At 46.6% G+C, this 17,508-nt stretch overlaps 1 pseudogene; it reads left to right on the top strand.

Annotated features, from left to right (window-relative positions):
* Positions 1 to 182: 182 nt before the first annotated feature.
* LOC149298439 (neural-cadherin-like) lies at positions 183 to 16,865 on the top strand (annotated as a pseudogene).
* The last annotated feature ends 643 nt before the right edge of the window (positions 16,866 to 17,508 follow it).

The raw sequence follows: 17,508 nt of genomic DNA, 5'->3' as shown, positions 1-17,508 counted from the left end.
ACACAGAGCAGGCTGAAGGTCTCCTTCTCCACCCATAGGTGGTGCCCTAAACGCCTCCAACTTGACCAAATCTCTGGCTTTCTGCATCAAACTGCCTTCAGCTCCAGGAGGATCGCAGATGTTGCTGGGTTTTGTATCTTCTCGTTTCCATTGAATCCCCTTTTCCTAGCCTGCTGGGGATGATGAGGACCCAGCTCAGGGGCTGCCTGCTCTGCATCCTCCTTTCCAGGTGGGCTCTGGTGTCTCTGGCCACCTGGACTGATGAAGGACCTAAACTCAGAAGACCTGTCTTCTCTGGGTCGGTGCAGGAAAACTGGCCCATAGGGACTAAAGTGAATGGGTTAAACATCCCCCTGAACAGGATCAGCCCCCAGCCTTGGTGCTCCAGGGTAACAGGTCACCGGCTGCATCTGGAGCTGCTTGGGGACAGGGGGTCTCTGTTTGAGGTCTATTTCCACCACAGGTATGCCCAGCTGTCTCTGAAGACCACCCAGATGCTGGACAGGGAAGAGAGCTCCCGGTATGTGTTCAGGCTGGGGCTGTGCTGCCAGCGGTGCTCCTCTCCGGGGCATACCGTCAGCGAGCTGGCCGTGCTCACCGTGCACGTGTTGGATGAGAATGATAATGGTCCCCGGTTTGCCCCCGCAAACCGCTCCACGATCGGCCTGGATGAGACGGCGGGGCTGAGGTCCGTGGTGTTCAGAGTCTCTGCCCACGATCCGGATCAAGGGACCAACGCCGAGCTGGTGTACTTCGCCGAGCCCACCAGCGACGACTTCTTCATCGTCCCGAAGACCGGCCAGGTGGTCCTGGTGGGGTCCCTTCTCAACGTTAAGAAGCCCCTCAAGCTGACTGTGTATGCCCAGGACCACGGCCAGCCCCCGCTGCGCAGCGCCCCCCTACAGCTGCGGATCTGACCCAGGGCCAAGACATTTTCGGTGCCCAGTAAAGAGGAGGCATCTCCGGGCATTTTCAGGCGGAAGAGGGCAACTCCCGTGCCCCAGGCGTTGTATGCCATCTCCATAGCAGAAGACGCCGTCCCGGGCTCTGCTGTGAGCGCCCTGGAACCTGGAGAACTCAATGGCTCCACATTCCAGCCAGTCTCCCTTGGGGACTGTCCCATTGGGGTGAACTGGGAGACCGGCGTCGTGACCCCCTTCAGGACCCTGGACAGAGAGTCCGTCACCAAACACCGCTGTCTCTTCAGAGTGCTGGACGGCACCGGTAAGGGGTCCATTCAGAACTCTGGTTTCCCCCTTTCTCTCTGTCTCCCCCTTTCTCTCTGTCTCCCCCTTTCTCCCTTCTCGCTGTCTCTCTCTTCCCCCCCTTTCCCTCTCTCTCTGCTTGGAGTGATGCTGTGGGGGTGTTAATGTATATTTCGTTGTGAGGGGTATCGGGGTAATGCAGTTATATGAGGGTCGGGGTTTCCTTTCTGGTGATCTTCACTTATCTGAGTGATTTATTAACTCTTTGGGTTATTAACTCTTTGGGTGTATTAACTCTTTGGGTGTATTAACTCTTTGGGTGTATTAACTCTTTGGGTGTATTAACTCTTTGGGTGTATTAACTCTTTGGGTGTATTAACTCTGGGTGTATTAACTCTGGGTGTATTAACTCTTTGGGTGTATTAACTCTATAGGTCTATTAACCCATTGGGTGTATTAACTCTATGTGCTTCTCAATGTGTTAGGAGACTGTAAGGGTTAAATACCAGGAGCCCCTCTTACTTTAACCTTTCTCAAAATAAATGTGAATTATTACTTCCCAATCTTCATCGGCTAGCTGGCAAGAGTTACCTGCACTATCCAGTGTAAAGTAGTGGGTGCTGGCGTAAACTCCCAACACGGGTGGTAACGTATAATGAGTGATCCTGGCAAGACCCGCTTCTATCAGTTTTAAGTGCGTTGGTATTGACTGGCTCCTCTCATAAGGGGAATGATGCGTTATCAGCTGGGTGACATCACAGCCTTCGCTGCGCACTAGATCGCGATCAGTCTGGAGTTAATGAAAGATAAAATAGTGGAATTTATGAATATCAGAAAGATGTCGGCTCGTGTGCCGGGACGTGCAACGCTGACGCACGCGTTTGTGGAGAACGCACCCCGGCAGGAGACGTTATGTGGCTTGAGATGTCTTTGTGCGCGTGATATACATTTGGATGCGTTGCTATGTTATGCAGATTGAATATTTTTCTCATTGAATATCTTGCAGGTGGCGGTTGGAATCACAGATGTTAACGACTGCAAGCCAGAATTTCAGCAGCGAATCTATAGCAAGGATAACGTACCTGAAACAGTGCCTGCGGCAGCCGCTCTCTTACAAGGTTAATGTGATAGTCCTTGCTGGCGTGGGGGGGTCTTATAGCTCTCTATCCGTACGCCCCACGAGATAGAATGCACTTTTCAGGTGATAACTCTCACTTCTTGGTATATTAGGAGATAGCGGCTGAGAAGAGGATCTATTTGTTAATTACTGTAGGAGGTAGAATTTTATTATTCGTTAAGAAACCGAGACTGACTCTTCTCCGTTCTGGGATTGGAAAACTTTCATTTTTTAAGACTTTGTCATATTTATATAGTATAATATATAGTATAGTATATGGTATAATATATAGTATAATATAATATAGCTTTCTGCATCAGTCTGAAAGATGTCACCCATGCGGTGAGATACTCAGAGTATGTATATGTTTGTTTGTGTGTATGTATGTGTGTGTATACATGTGTGTATGTATGTATGTGTGTGTGTCTGTGTATGTATATGTATGTGTGTGTATGTATGTGTGTATATATATTTATGTATGTATGTGTGTGTATATATATGTATGTATGTGTGTGTGTTTGTGTGTATATATATTTATGTATGTGTGCGTGCGTGTGTATGTATGTGTGTGTATAAGTGTATAAATGTATTGGGTAAAATGTCATTTTCCCTTTAAGGCTTCAAAATAATTTTCACCCAGTGATATCTGGGAATAAAGAAAGTGAACGTCGAGCGATCAGCCGCAGACTCAATTACAGCCGTAATCCCCAAAACCGTACGATTGTCCTACTATAGGGCTGTTTCAGCTGCCAACTGTATTGATGTGTAATGATATGGTGTATCAGAGCGCCGCGCATGCTTATTGTTGTTATGTTTGCTTCTAACCAGTGACAGCCACCGACTGCGACTCCGGTTTGAATGGCGAGGTTTCCTATTATTCTTTGAGCCCCGATTTTGGCATCTCCGAGGAGGGCGTTATCAGCCCCGTCCGGGAGTTGGATTACGAGAGGCCCAACCATCTTTACGAGTTTGTGGTTCTGGCGATAGACCACGGAGAAGACCCAAACACCGGGACAGCCACCGCCCGCATCCGTGTCTCCAACGTGAACGATGAAGCTCCGGAGTTCTCTCAAACCACGTAGGTGCAGCTCACGAGACTCTTCTTAGTTAGGGTAGGGCCGACATGTAGGTGGCAAACCTTTCCCCTTCACAGCGTGGAAGTAATGGATGCAAAACAGATTCAAACTTGAGAGTTTTGGGCAATCTTTCCCAAAGATTAATTGTTAAACTTTGGGCAATTTTCTAAGCTTCGCTTCCAAAGGGGAGGGCAATACAATGCTAGGTGATCATTTTAGAAGAGGGATAGTGTTGTCAGGTAATTAACAGCCACTCTGAATGTCATCCCCGTTCAGCAATGTGTGATCTATACTGCCCCCCGCAGGCCGGGGTAATGGTGCACACGCTCCGCGAGGCGTATGAAATGCCGTTTCTGTTGTCCTGTATGTTGCACTCGCTCTACCCGGGGTGCCGTGTATAGCCCTGATTGTCAGAATGATTGCAGGGCCATTAGTCAGTTTATTGAGCGTGAGATGGTCGTTTAAAGAGAGGCGTCTCGAGGGGCCAAAGTTTGTTTTGTTTTGTCCATTAACGCATCTCGGTGTATTGCCGGAATCCTTTCTTCTCTCCCTTCTTCTCCCCCATCACAAACTTGCACCTTCTGTAACTGATACATTGTTGCCCTACTTTTATTCTTTAAAGCCTCCTTTGTCTTGCGAGACCTTCCCGCGAAGTATTCCAAACTCCCATCTCTCTCCCCCTCGTCACTTTATAGCTTTAAAACTGTCAAAGCTAAAATCTATTTGCTCGTTAGACCGGAGGCAAAGACAGGGCCTTGGGCTATAATTTGTTGCCGATCGGCGTTAGCGTCCCTCCAGCCTGGTGCATTAAACGAGGGATTCACAAATAATCTCCTCTCCAGTCTCCTTCAATTTGCAGCCGTGTGATCCGGACAGAGCAGACGTCTCTGCGTAATGGCCGTTTGTTACCCTTTTTTCTCATTCAGGGTTTTCTCATTTCGTATTTCTTCAGCTTGCACAAATTCATGCAATTTTTCTTTTTCAACCTATTATTAACGATGACATGTCTGTAACCGCCGCGATTCTTTGGAGAGTGATACGTTTTAAAGCCATTTTTAAAGGATTTGTAACAATGGGACTGATTTATCCTCAAACCATTTAACAGGAATAATCCGCCTGGGTTCTAACCTGCTTCCAAAGCATCATGGAGCCGAGTATGTTCTGTATGTGACCGCCACAGATGACAACGCTTCGGGGGGTTCTCACAGCCTCACCAGCACGACTACGGTCGTCGTGAGAGTCGATGACGTCAACCAGAACAAGCCCGTCTTCCATCAGGTACCTCATACATTAACTCCAGAAAACCGCTTAGGAGAATAATCCCTTACTGAACGCCAATGAACTAAAGCCGTGTTAGAACTGTCCTTGGCTCCAAGATGTAGCCAGATCCTAAAAGAAATGTGTGGATTTAACATTATTTCCAGTGTGCCCAGTACCGTCACCATGCCGTAGTCCTGGAGAAGCAGCCCCCAGGAACGTTTGTGCTGCAGGTGGAGGCGAAAGACGCAGACGTTGGCGTCAACGGTCAAGTGAAGTACGGGATCGTTCATCGCGAGGGCTCTCTTCCTGCATTCAGCATCCATCCGGACACAGGTGCCACCGCCTCCTATACCTTAAAGCCCTTTAAACATTGCATGGACAGATGGGCTGCGGCACGGTGACCGAGGACACACTTTCCTCCCGGTGTATTTGTGTTCTAGGTTTTTAATATGGTTTTTGCTGGATTGGTGAATACGCTTCTACACTTCTAGCCCAGGGTCAACAGCCAGAGGTGACATCATGGAGCTTCATTTGATTCTGTTAAAACCAGTGGGTCAGATAGGCTCGGTGATGCAGGTTTTAACCATGCTTGTAGGTCAGGTTAATCAGCCAAGCTTTTTTTCTCAAAAGCTTATGAGAAAATGTTCTTCACGTGTTATAGCAGGAATTGCCAGTCACATCGCCTCCGTGCTTTCTCTAACACGTTTCCCACGCAGGAGTCCTGACAACCCTTCAGAGCTTTGATCGGGAGAAGCAGAAAGAGTTCCCCGTCACCATCAAAGCCACAGACCAGGCGGCCGAGCCTCTCATAGGGCTGTGCCAGGTCAACATACAGATCCAGGACCAAAATGACAACGACCCCAGCTTTGAGAACAACCACTACGAATGTAATTGAGTCTCCGTGGGTAGAGTATGAGATCTCTACAAGCACCAAGTCCCCATCATGTTCTTCTGTTGACGGGGAACTCTTTCTGCTTCCGCCGATCAAAGCTCTGAAGGGTTGTCTGGACTCCTGCGTGGGAAACGTGTTAAAGAAAGCACCGAGGCGATGTGACTGGCAATTCTAATTATAGCTTTAAGTGGAATTCAGCGTTAAGAGTCTTCCTAGATCTGCTGGTCCACAAGAGCTTGGCCGGCTCGCCTATGGGGTATTTGGGACCCCAGTGGACAACATAGAATTCAAATGTTTTCATTCTTGTCCCAGATTTCCTGAGGGAAGATGCTGCCGTGGGAACCAGCTTCCTCCGCGTTGCGGCCAGTGATGACGATTATGGCGTGAATGGAACGATCACGTACTCCGTGTCTGGAGAGGAACCAGTGGCCTTCAGCATTAACACCTCTACGGGGTGGCTTTATGTTCGCCAGCCAATATCTCGGGTAACGTAGCAAGCGTTTACATGCCGTGTTTAGAGAACCTTACATTTCAACAAGTGATAGTACTCTTAAATGAAAATATCGCGGGGTCACCTTCTGACCCCAGATCCCTTTATACAATATGACTTATAGTAGGATTGTAAGCCACTATATATAATGCAATAATAAGATATGGCGCACTTGTATCTCTCTTTTGTTCCTAATATTAAGTAACCAGTTTAATGTACATGCGGACAAACTACAATGTATCTCTTATGACAGGGAGTAGCTTTGTGTTTGGATATTTCAACTTTATGCTTTGCAAACACAGCTGGTGGCTTTTTAAGCGGGGACGTAACGGGGCTTTTTGGATAGTTTTAAGGCATTGCCAAGCTGTCATGTTTGCTTTTTCTGAAATCAAGTCTCTACGGCCAGACGATGACATCTGGGCACTGATTGGAAGGCCCCCGTGTGAGTCCCCGAGGTTACCGCTAAATGAGACTCTCCATTGCAGAATGCCAGCTGTTTGCTGGGAATCGTCCACTGTCTTTTTTTGTTCTCGTTTGTTTGTTTGTTTGTTTTTTTGATACGTGCTTCTGGGTAGCTCTGTAATTGGAAATCGGTTGGGCGATATAATGAAAAACCCTCTAGAAAAAGTACCATACAACTAAATAACACTGAGTACCAGAGTATGTGAGTGGTGCATGAAACTCCTCAACCATCACTCACAGCTTTTAAATCAATTGGGAGAGCATTTTTGGGTTTGTTTTTTTTGTCGGGGAGGTTGCTGAATGGAGAAGGTTTAAGTGAATGTAATTAATTTTTTTGTCTTAACCTTTTTTTTCCCATCAGAAATCATTAAAAACACTAGAGGTCACGGCCGCGGACGGAGGAAATAGAAGCACGCAGGTGGAAGTAGCCGTTCGAATCATAGATGCTCAGAATCAGCCTCCGGTCTGGGAAAAAGAAAGATATGACCTGGGGATTCCGGAAAATACCATGAGAGATACGCCTGTTGTGGTATGACGTGACCTCTGACCTGGAAACCAGTGGAATTTTTCCACCCGTCGGTGGGAACTGTACAATGCTTCCAGCCATTGGTTGGGCACCTTACAATGCTTCCAGCCATTGGTAGGAGTCATAGAAGGATTCCGCCCATTAGTGTATGATCTCATTTGAATATGGATTTCTCCCTCATGCCTGGCTACCAGGGATCGTACCCATCTAGACATCTGCTTCCCGTTAGGCCTGATATGAAACTAGTGAGAGGGAACGGGGTATGGAGACATCACCACTAAGGAGCCTTAATCACCCTTCTAATGTCTGTCATTTCCGAGTGGACTTCCTGCTGTTGAGGGCTTCTTTTTACTGTAATTTACTGTTAATTACACAATGTTCTGCCATTCCTACAGACCGTTAAAGCTTCCTCACTGCTGGGAGACCCTCGTGTGACGTACAATTTAGAGGAAGGATTGGTCCCGGAGACTATCATGCCCGTTCGTTTCTACCTGACGGTAAATCGAGAAGAAGGCTCTGTCTCCGTTCTTGTAGCTGAACCTTTAGATTATGAAACAACCAGGACTTTTATCCTGAAGATCCAAGCTCAGACCGTTGCTGCTGTGCCATTGGCTGCCTTCACTACGGTGTACATTAACATTACAGGTAGAATCTCCGGATATCAATTCTGTGCCTGCGCTGCTAGAACAGCAAATGTGAAGCCGGACTTGTTTATATTGCAGATGTGAATGACAATGTGCCATTCTTTACGTCGTCCATATAGGAGGCCACCGTTACAGAAGGCCTTGAATTGGGAACATTTGTGCTCCAGGTGTCTGCATCTGACCAGGATCTCGGACTGAATAGAGAGGTGAGTTCATACGTGAAACCTCATCACACGCACACTCTGACTCCTATAGCTCTGTGTTCTTAGGTATACTAAAGAAGCTGGATTATGAGATCCCTCAGGAACGGAGATTTAACCTTACCATCGAGGTCCGGGACTATGATTTTTCTTCAGTTTCCCACTGCCTGATCAAGTTACAGGACTGCAATGACCACGCTCCGGTTTTCATTCCATCCGTTTTGCAAGTGCCCCCTTTCTTGGAAAATATAACCGTGGGCTCTACCGTTACGAATGTCACAGCTTCTGACGCCGACTCAGAATTAAATGGACAGTTTGTTTATGGCATTCACGCGGAGTCTGATGTCTTCAGTCAGTTATATGTTGACCAAAGTGGGGCTGTCAAAGTGGTGAAAGCCCTAGACCGGGAGGTGACTTCCCAATACCACCTGGTCATTGTAGCCTCAGACCGGGGTATCCCAGTTCAAACAGGAGGAGCAACTGTCATTCTAGACCTTTCTGGATGTTAACGACAACGGGCCAGCATTGGCTACTCTGTACAAACCTATTGTTTGGGAAAACGCAGTCTGGCCTCAGAGGGTCCATGTCAACGAGACATCGGATTTTTTGTATGCTGTGGATCATGATACTGCAGAGAACAGAGCCCCGTTTACTTTTACTTTGCCAAATGATTCTTCAACATTCATGCTAATTGACCACGGAAACAGCACGGCCTCTATTGAGACTCTGAGGCCCTTCGATCGAGAGATAGAGAGGGCTTTTTATCTTCCAGTTATAATTACGGATAGCGGAAACCCGCCTTGGGCCACCACAAGCACGTTAACCATAACTATTGGTGATCAAAATGATAACCCGCACCGAGGAGCTCACAAAGACATCAGCGTTTACATCCTGGAAAGTGAGTAGCCTCAATAGTCTCTTCTCTGCTGTTGTGACCAGTGTTGTAGCTATTAATTATTTTCTTCTTGTCACCAAGTCTTTAATAACCCTTCCTATCCCCCCCCCCCCCCCGAACATCAGTTTGGTTATACGTACGTTCTCTTGATAAAGAGGCAGGAATAATGTTTGTTTTTAAATTGATTATAGAGACCCACGGCGAATGGTGGCTATAAGATAAAGGTCCTTCTAGACACGTAATTTTTTGCTAGAAGATTTATAAATATGAATTTTATATATGTACATAAAATGAATGAATAATTTAAGCATACGAGAGATCGAAACAAAGGAAAAAATTATTAATCTCGTTGACAGACGCGCATGCCCACTCTTATTTTTTATTTATTTTTTTACATTTTTGAAGTAGGCTAATGACATGTAAAATATAAGAGCTGATATTTATTAGGTCGCTTTAAATCTGCACAATGAGTTTACATCCAAAAATCCCTCCTGGGAAACGCCGCCAAGTGAAAGTGAGCAGCAACAGTGAATGAATAATCTTTAGCCAACGTTAATGGCTGTCAGTTATTTTCATTCCATGCTTAACTGAGCTAAACAGGAGGGACGTATTGGAAATTAGTCCTAGTTAATTCTCCGGCAGGTCATGCTGATCGTATATTGTACAGTTCCTGACAGCAGAATGTAGGACAAATGATTAAAAATGCAGATGGTCACGAATGCAGACATACTTATGAATGTCTTACCATTTTTTCTTGTTTAAAACAGCCGGGTGGTCATCAGCAGAGATTGGGAAGGTCTCTGTGCTGGATGAAGATGGGATACACAACGCTATTCTGCCGTCTCTCAAATACCCAGGTGAGTTCCATGGCTCGAATAACACACGCATTTCATGGTCATTAATGCACTTCACTATTGACACGCAATGGGATATAGGTTGACCATGTCGGCCGGTGGCTGACCAGTTGCTTAAAGAAGTCTCAGAGAAGTTGATGGATATTTATTCATCAATCCAGAGGTAAATTGGAATACTCTATGTCATGACAAGTGTTTGAGATGTCAGACTTTGATCATTCAGGTGGATCACTGCTAAGGTAGGACGATCTTTAGTGCCGTTCTATAAGGTGTATGAAGGAACTGGATGACAAGTCTGGTGTATGAAGGATTGAGCAGACGTGTCTGGTGTATGAGGGAGATAGATGTGTCTGATAAATGATGGAGTGAGAGGACATGTTGTATAAGAGAGGGAGAAGACGTGTCTGGTGTATGAGGGAGAGAAAAGACGTGTCTGCTGTATGAGGGAGAGAGATGATGTGTCTGGTGTATGAGGAAGCGAGAAGACATCTCTGGTGTATGAGGGAATGGGATGACATGTCTGGTGTATGACGGAGCAAGAAGACATGTCTAGTGTATGAGGGAGGGAGAAGACACGTCTGGTGTATGAGGGATTGAGCAGACGTGTCTAGTGTATGAGGGAGATAGATGTGTCTGATGAATGACGAAGTGAGAGGACATGTCAGTTGTATAAGAGACGTGTGGTGTATTAGAGAGGGAGAAGACATGTCTGGTGTATGAGGGGGAGAAGACATGTCTGGTGTATGAGGGAGAGAAGAGATGTGTCTGGTGTATGAGGGAGAGAAGAGATGTGTCTGGTGTATGAGGGAGAGAAGAGATGTGTCTGGTGTATGAGGGAGAGAAGAGATGTGTCTGGTGTATGAGGGAGAGAACAGATGTGTCTGGTGTATGAGGGAGCCAAAAGACATGTCTGGTGTATGAGGGAGTGAGCAGTCGTGTCTGGTGTATGAGGGAGTGAGCAGCCGTGTCTGGTGTATGAGGGAGTGAGCAGTCGTGTCTGGTGTATGAGGGAGAGAACAGATGTGTCTGGTGTATGAGGGAGAGAACAGATGTGTCTGGTGTATGAGGGATATAACTGAGGTGTCTGGTGTATAAAAGAGGGAGACGACATGTCTGGTGTATGAAGGAGAGAAGAGATGTCTGGTATATGAGGGAGCGGGATGACATGTCTGTTGTATATGAAAGGGATGGGACAACTCTGGTGTATGAGTGAGCAAGCAGACGTGTCTTTTTTATGAGGGAGAGAGAAGACGTGTCTGGTATATGAGGGGGATAGGTGTGTTTGTTGTATAAGAGAGGGAGAAGGCATGTCTGGTGTATGAGGGAATGAGAAGAAATGTCTGGTGTATGAGGGAGCGAGCTGATGTGTCTCGTGTATGAGGAAGATAACTGAAGTGTCTGGTCTAAAAAAGGAGAGAGAAGACATGTCTGATGTATGAGGAGAGCAAACTGAAGTATCTGGTGTATGAGGGATTGAGTAGACGTGTCTGGTGTATGAGGGAGATAGATGTGTCTGATGTATGACGGAGTGAGAAGACATGTCTGTTGTATAAGAGAGGGATAAGACGTGTCTGGTGTATGAGGGAGGAGATGTGTCTGGTGTATGAGGGAGAGAGAGAAGACTTGTCTGGTGTATAAGTGAGAGAACAGATGTGTCTGGTGTATGAGGGAGTGGGATGACGTGTTGTATAAGAGAGGGAGAAGGGATGTCTGGTGTATGAGGGAGCGAGATTACGTGACTGATGTATGAGGGTGCGAGATTACGAGTCTATTGTATAAGGGAGGGAGAAGACATGTCTACTGTATGAGGGAGAGAGAAGATGTGTCTGGTGTATGAGGGGGAGAGAGAAGACTTGTCTGGTGTATAAGTGAGAGAACAGATGTGTCTGGTGTATGAGGGAGTGGGATGACGTGTTGTATAAGAGAGGGAGAAGGGATGTCTGGTGTATGAGAGAAGATGTGTCTGGTGTATGAGAGAAGATGTGTCTGGTGTATGAGTTAACAAACAGACGTGTCTGGTGTATGAGGGAGTGAGCAGACGTGTCTCTTGTATAAGAGAGGGAGAATACATGTCTGAAATATGAGGGAGCAAGAAGACATGTCTGATATATGAGGGAGAGAGTTGAAGTGTCTGGTGTATGAGGGAGAGAGAAGACGTGTCTTGTGTATGAGGGAGAGAGAAGACGTGTCTGGTGTATGAGGGAGAGAGACGAAGTGTCTGGTGTAGGAGGGAAGATGTTTCTGGTGTATGAGGGAAGGTGTGTCTGGTGTATGAGGGAAGGTGTGTCTGGTGTATGAGGGAAGATGTGTCTGGTGTATGAGGGAAGATGTGTCTGGTGTATGAGGGAAGATGTGTCTGGTGTATGAGAGAAGACGTGTCTGGTGTATGAGAGAATCAACAGACGTGTCTAGTGTATGAGGGAGTGGGATATACGAAACATGAATTCTCCCTCTCTCATACACCAGACATGTCTTCTCTCTACTTTATACACCAGACACTTCAGATCACTCCCTCATACACCAGACACGTCTTCTCTCTCCCTCATACACCAGACATGTCTTCTCTCTCCTTCATTCACCAGACACGTCTTTTCTCTCCCTCATACACCAGTCACGTCTTGTCCTTCCCTCATACACCAGTTACGTCCTCTTCTCTCCCTCATCCACCATACATGTCTTCTCTCTCCCTCATACACCAGATACTTCAGCTCACTCCCTCATACATCAGACATGTCTTCTTGATCCATCATACATCAGACATGTCTGGTGTATGAGGGAGCAAGAAGACATGTCTGGTGTATGAAGGTGAGAGAAGACGTGTCTTTTGTATGATAAAGAGAGAAGATGTGTCTGGTGTATGAGAGAAGATGTGTCTGGTGTATGAGTTAACAAACAGACGTGTCTGGTGTATGAGGGAGAGAGACGACATGTCAGGTGTATGAGGGAGTGAGCAGACGTGTCTCTTGTATAAGAGAGGGAGAATTCATGTCTGAAATATGAGGGAGCAAGAAGACATGTCTGATATATGAGGGAGAGAGTTGAACTGTCTGGTGTATGAGGGAGAGAGAAGACGTGTCTTGTGTATGAGGAAGAGAGAAGATGTGTCTGGTGTATGAGGGAAGATGTGTCTGGTGTATGAGGGAAGACGTGTCTGGTGTATGAGAGAAGACGTGTCTGGTGTATGAGAGAAGACGTGTCTGGTGTATGAGAGAATCAGCAGACGTGTCTAGTGTATGAGGGAGTCGGATATACGAAACATGAATTCTCCCTCTCTCATACATCAGACATGTCTTCTCTCTACTTTATACACCAGACACTTCAGATCACTCCCTCATACACCAGACACGTCTTCTCTCTCCCTCATACACCAGACACGTCTTCTCTCTCCCTCATACACCAGACACGTCTTCTCTCTCCCTCATACACCAGACACTTCTTCTCTCTCCCTCATACACCAGACACGTCTTCTCTCTCCCTCATATACCAGATACTTCAGCTCACTCCCTCATACATCAGACATGTCTTCTTGCTCCATCATACATCAGACACAGGGCCGGCCGAAGACTTAACGCCGCCTGGGGCGAAGTTTAAAACGCCGCCCCCCCTGCCGACGCCGGGGGGGGCGGCATTTTAAACTTCGCCGACGCCATAATCTACGATCCCCCCCCCGGTACTTACCTTTAAACAGTCCTGCGGCGAGTCTCCCTGCTCTGCCACGGTGCCGGCTTGTAATGCTGAGCGCCGGAAATTGACGTCACTTCCGGCGCTCTGCATTACAAGCCGGCACCGGGACCGAACAGGGAGACTCGCCGCAGAGGAGAGAGAGGGGCGCCGAGCGGGTAAGCGAAAACCACTCGGTGCCCCTCTCTCTCTCTCCTCCGCTTCAAAAAAAAAAACAAAAAAAAAAACGCTTGGGGCGGCAAAGTGCCGCCCCTTCTAAAGTGCCGCTTGGGGCAATTGCCCCAGTCTGCCCCATTATAGGGCCGGCCCTGATCAGACATGTCTGGTGTATGAGGAAGCAAGAAGACATGTCTGGTGTATGAGGGTGAGAGAAGACGTGTCTTTTGTATGAGAAAGAGAGAAGATGTGTCTGGTGTATGAGAGAAGATGTGTCTGGTGTTTGAGTTAACAAACAGACGTGTCTGGTGTATGAGGGAGAGAGACGACATGTCAGGTGTGTGAGGGAGTGAGCTGACGTGTCTCTTGTATAAGAGAGGGAGACCAGACATGTCTTCTCTCTACTTTATACACCAGACACTTCAGATCACTCCCTCATACACCAGACACGTCATCTCGCTCCCTCATACACGAGACACGTCTTTTCTCTCCCTCATACACGAGACACGTCTTCCCTCTCCCTCATACACCAGACACATATTCTCTCCCCCTCATACACGTCTTCTCTCTCCCTCATACACCAGACACGTCTTCTCTCTCCCTCATACACCAGACACAGCAGACATGCCTTCTCCCTCTCTTATACAATAGGCACGTAATGTCGCACCCTCATATACCAGGCACGTAATGTCGCACCCTCATACACCAGACGTGTCTTCTCAATCCCTCATACACCAGACATGTCTTCTCTCTCTCTCATCCACCAGACACATCTGCTTGCTACCTCATACGCCAGCTATGTCTTCTCCCTTTCTTATACAACAGACATGTCTTCTCGCTCCCTCATAAATCAGACACGTCTTCTCGCTCCCTCATAAACCAGACACGTCTTCTCGCTCCCTCATAAACCAGACACGTCTTCTCTTTCGCTCATACACCAGATACTTCAGCTCACTCCCTCACACATCAGACATGTCTTCTTGCTCCATCATTCATCAGACATGTCTGGTGTATGAGGGAGCAAGAAGACATGTCTGGTGTATGAGGGTGAGATAAGATGCGTCTTTTGTATGATAAAGAGAGATCATGTGTCTGGTGTATGAGGGAACAAACAGACGTGTCTGGTGTATGAGGGAGAGAGACGACATGTCAGGTGTATGAGGGAATGAGCAGACGTGTCTCTTGTATAAGAGAGGGAGAATACATGTCTGATATATGAGGGAGCAAGAAGACATGTCTGATATATGAGGGAGAGAGTTGAAGTGTCTGGTGTATGAGGGAGAGAGAAGACGTGTCTGGTGTATGAGGGAGAGAGAAGACGTGTCTGGTGTATGAGGGAGAGAGACGAAGTGTCTGGTGTATGAGGGAAGATGTGTCTGGTGTATGAGGGAAGATGTGTCTGGTGTATGAGGGAAGATGTGTCTGGTGTATGAGAGAAGACGTGTCTGGTGTATGAGAGAGTCAGCAGATGTGTCTGGTGTATGAGGGAGTGGGATGACGTGTCTATTGTATAAGGGATGGAGAAGATGTGTCTGGTGTATGAGGGGGAAAGAAGAAGTGTCTGAGGTTTGAGGGGGACAGGAGACGTGTCTGGTGTATGAAGGACTGAGAAGCCGTGTCTGGTGTATGAGGGAGCGAGAAGACATGTCTGGTGTATGAAGGAGCGAGGAGAAGTGTGTCTGGTGTATCAGGCAGAGAGAAGACATGTCTGGTGTATGACGGAGAGAGAATACGTGTGTGGTGTATGAGGGAGAGAGAAGACGTGTCTGGTGTATGAGGGAGAGAGAAAACGTGTCTGGTGTATGAGGGAGACAGAAGACGTGTCTGAGGAAGATAACATTGCATTGACAGTTTGTTTTCTGTAGGTATTTTTGGTTGAACCAAAACAACGGGACAATCCTAATGACCGAGAGACCTCCGCAGGGAACGCACAACCTTAATATTACGGTTTCTGGCGGTGTGTGGCCAAATACCTTCTCTACTATCAAAATTTATGTACAAGAGATTGGAAGTGACGCCTTCCACAGCTCGGTGTCTCTGAGACTCACAAGTAAGTAATAAGTCGTGCGGAGGGGTCTCATGTAGATTCTTGTAGGACTCCGCTGGGACATTTGATGGGAAGACTGCCTGGTTTGACCATCATAGAGTTTGCACTAGATGAAGAAGTGATGTACAGGTCACCATAGCTACATATATATGTAACCATTTCCCTGGACTCCTGTACATTGTACCATAAAGACATTAAAATGATGTAGTATCCCTGCATAGGGATAGAAGGAAATGGTGGGACAGGAACGCTCTTGGCATTATGTGACCCCTGTCCTACTCAGTGCGTAACCCCAATTCCCTTCCCCACTCCTATCTGGGTAAATACGTTACTATCTCTGCTTCTCAGTCACAACTTTTTAATCCGCATTTTAGGCATTACAGCAGAGGAATTCATAGAGAAGGATGAGTTTGGAGTCAGCAGACGTGACCAGCTCCAGGCCGTCCTGGCAGACCTGGCAGCTGTATCCACATCTTCAGTGTGGTGAATGCAGAGGATAATGCGACCGACGTGACATTTTCAGTATGCGGAGCCGCCTCCTGCCACAAACCCGAGATCTTACGGAGCTTATTGACAGCCCAGAGAGAGAAGGTAGGGACAGAGTGTTTATGGCGTTATTGCTGAGTAAGAATAACGTCGGCTGTCTCTTAAAATTAATGATATGATATCTAGATGTATCCGGTTTGTCTTTCAGAGTTTTGTGGAAATAATTCTCTTGATTTTGAATCTCTGAGGGTACAGCTGGGGGGTTTCTTACTTTATAACAAAAGTAAACATCTAAGAGAGGTGCGCTTTAATCATCTTTATCTGCATTTGTTGTGGGAGGGAGCTGGTCTTGGGGTGCCTAATGGCAACAGAACTGTGATGGTGTCTAGATAAGTTTTTGGTGCCGTCTTAACTGAGTTTTTTTGTATTCTTCTCAATGACAGATCCGATCGGTTCTGAAGGAAAGGAATTCAAGTATCCATTGATTTCTGTTCACGGATGGGCTGTTTGCAGGATGGCGGGTGCACAATCCATGGCGCAGTCAGCAGATCCCTGCCTCTCGTGGATGGAGGTAGCGCATCTTTAGTCTCAATTCCCCATGTCGGAAACGTGTCCTGCACAGAAACAATTTTACCAGAACTGTTATTCTCTGCCCCAAAACCCTTGCCTGAATGGTGGGACTTGCACGTCGACTCTCACCGGTTACAGGTAGGCAGATTCTCTGGACCATGTTCCCGTGTGACTTATCCCTTACAACACCAACTTCAGACAGCCTACCTTAAACTAAAATATTTCCATTTGTTGTTCTAGGTGTCACTGTTTCACTTCGTTCCTTAGGCCACGCTACCAGCAGACTCAGAACATTTCACGGTAACGGCTATGCATGGATTCATCCCATCGGCCACTGCTCGGACAGCCATCTATTGCTGGAGTTCGTAAGCGACAGCACAGATGGATTATTACTACACAGCGGAGCGTCAAGAGACAGTAAGAACTTCATCGCAGTTGGTGAGCATCAGGAAAGGGTGGAGCAGTATCAACTAGGGAGCAGAGGCAGAGCACCTTTTCTCCCTTGTATTATGATTGTATATGTTTCCCTTTTGAGCTTCTTTAGAAGGAAGATAATTTTGTATGTTTCTTTCTGTGCTTTAATTGATTCAAACTGAGAAGAAATAGAGAACTAAACCACTTTTATTGAATGTCTACATAGTACAATACAGACAGGTAAGTCGCAGGTAGTAGAGTAACAAGTCAGAGTAACAAATACAGTGCAATAAGTTACAAGTCACAAAGCAAAGAATCACAAGTACAGTACAATGAGATGCAAATCACAATGCAAAGAATCACAAGTGCAGTGCAATGAGTTACAAATCACAAGGCATTGAGTTCTAAATACAATTATGAAGTCATGAGTAATATGAAGTGAAAGCAATAGTAAGTCTACATTGACAATAAGCACAGTTGAATTACATTCTTACAGTCTGCTCCGTGTCCAGCTGCACTGCTGTTAATGTGGT

Source organism: Sceloporus occidentalis, unplaced genomic scaffold (assembly GCF_023333645.1).
Source record: "Sceloporus occidentalis isolate IW3139 unplaced genomic scaffold, rSceOcc1.0.p SCAF_32, whole genome shotgun sequence".
In the NCBI taxonomy this organism is placed as follows: Eukaryota; Metazoa; Chordata; class Lepidosauria; order Squamata; family Phrynosomatidae; genus Sceloporus; species Sceloporus occidentalis.
Note: the sequence above shows the minus strand (reverse complement) of the source record. Positions and strands in the feature narration are given on the sequence as shown.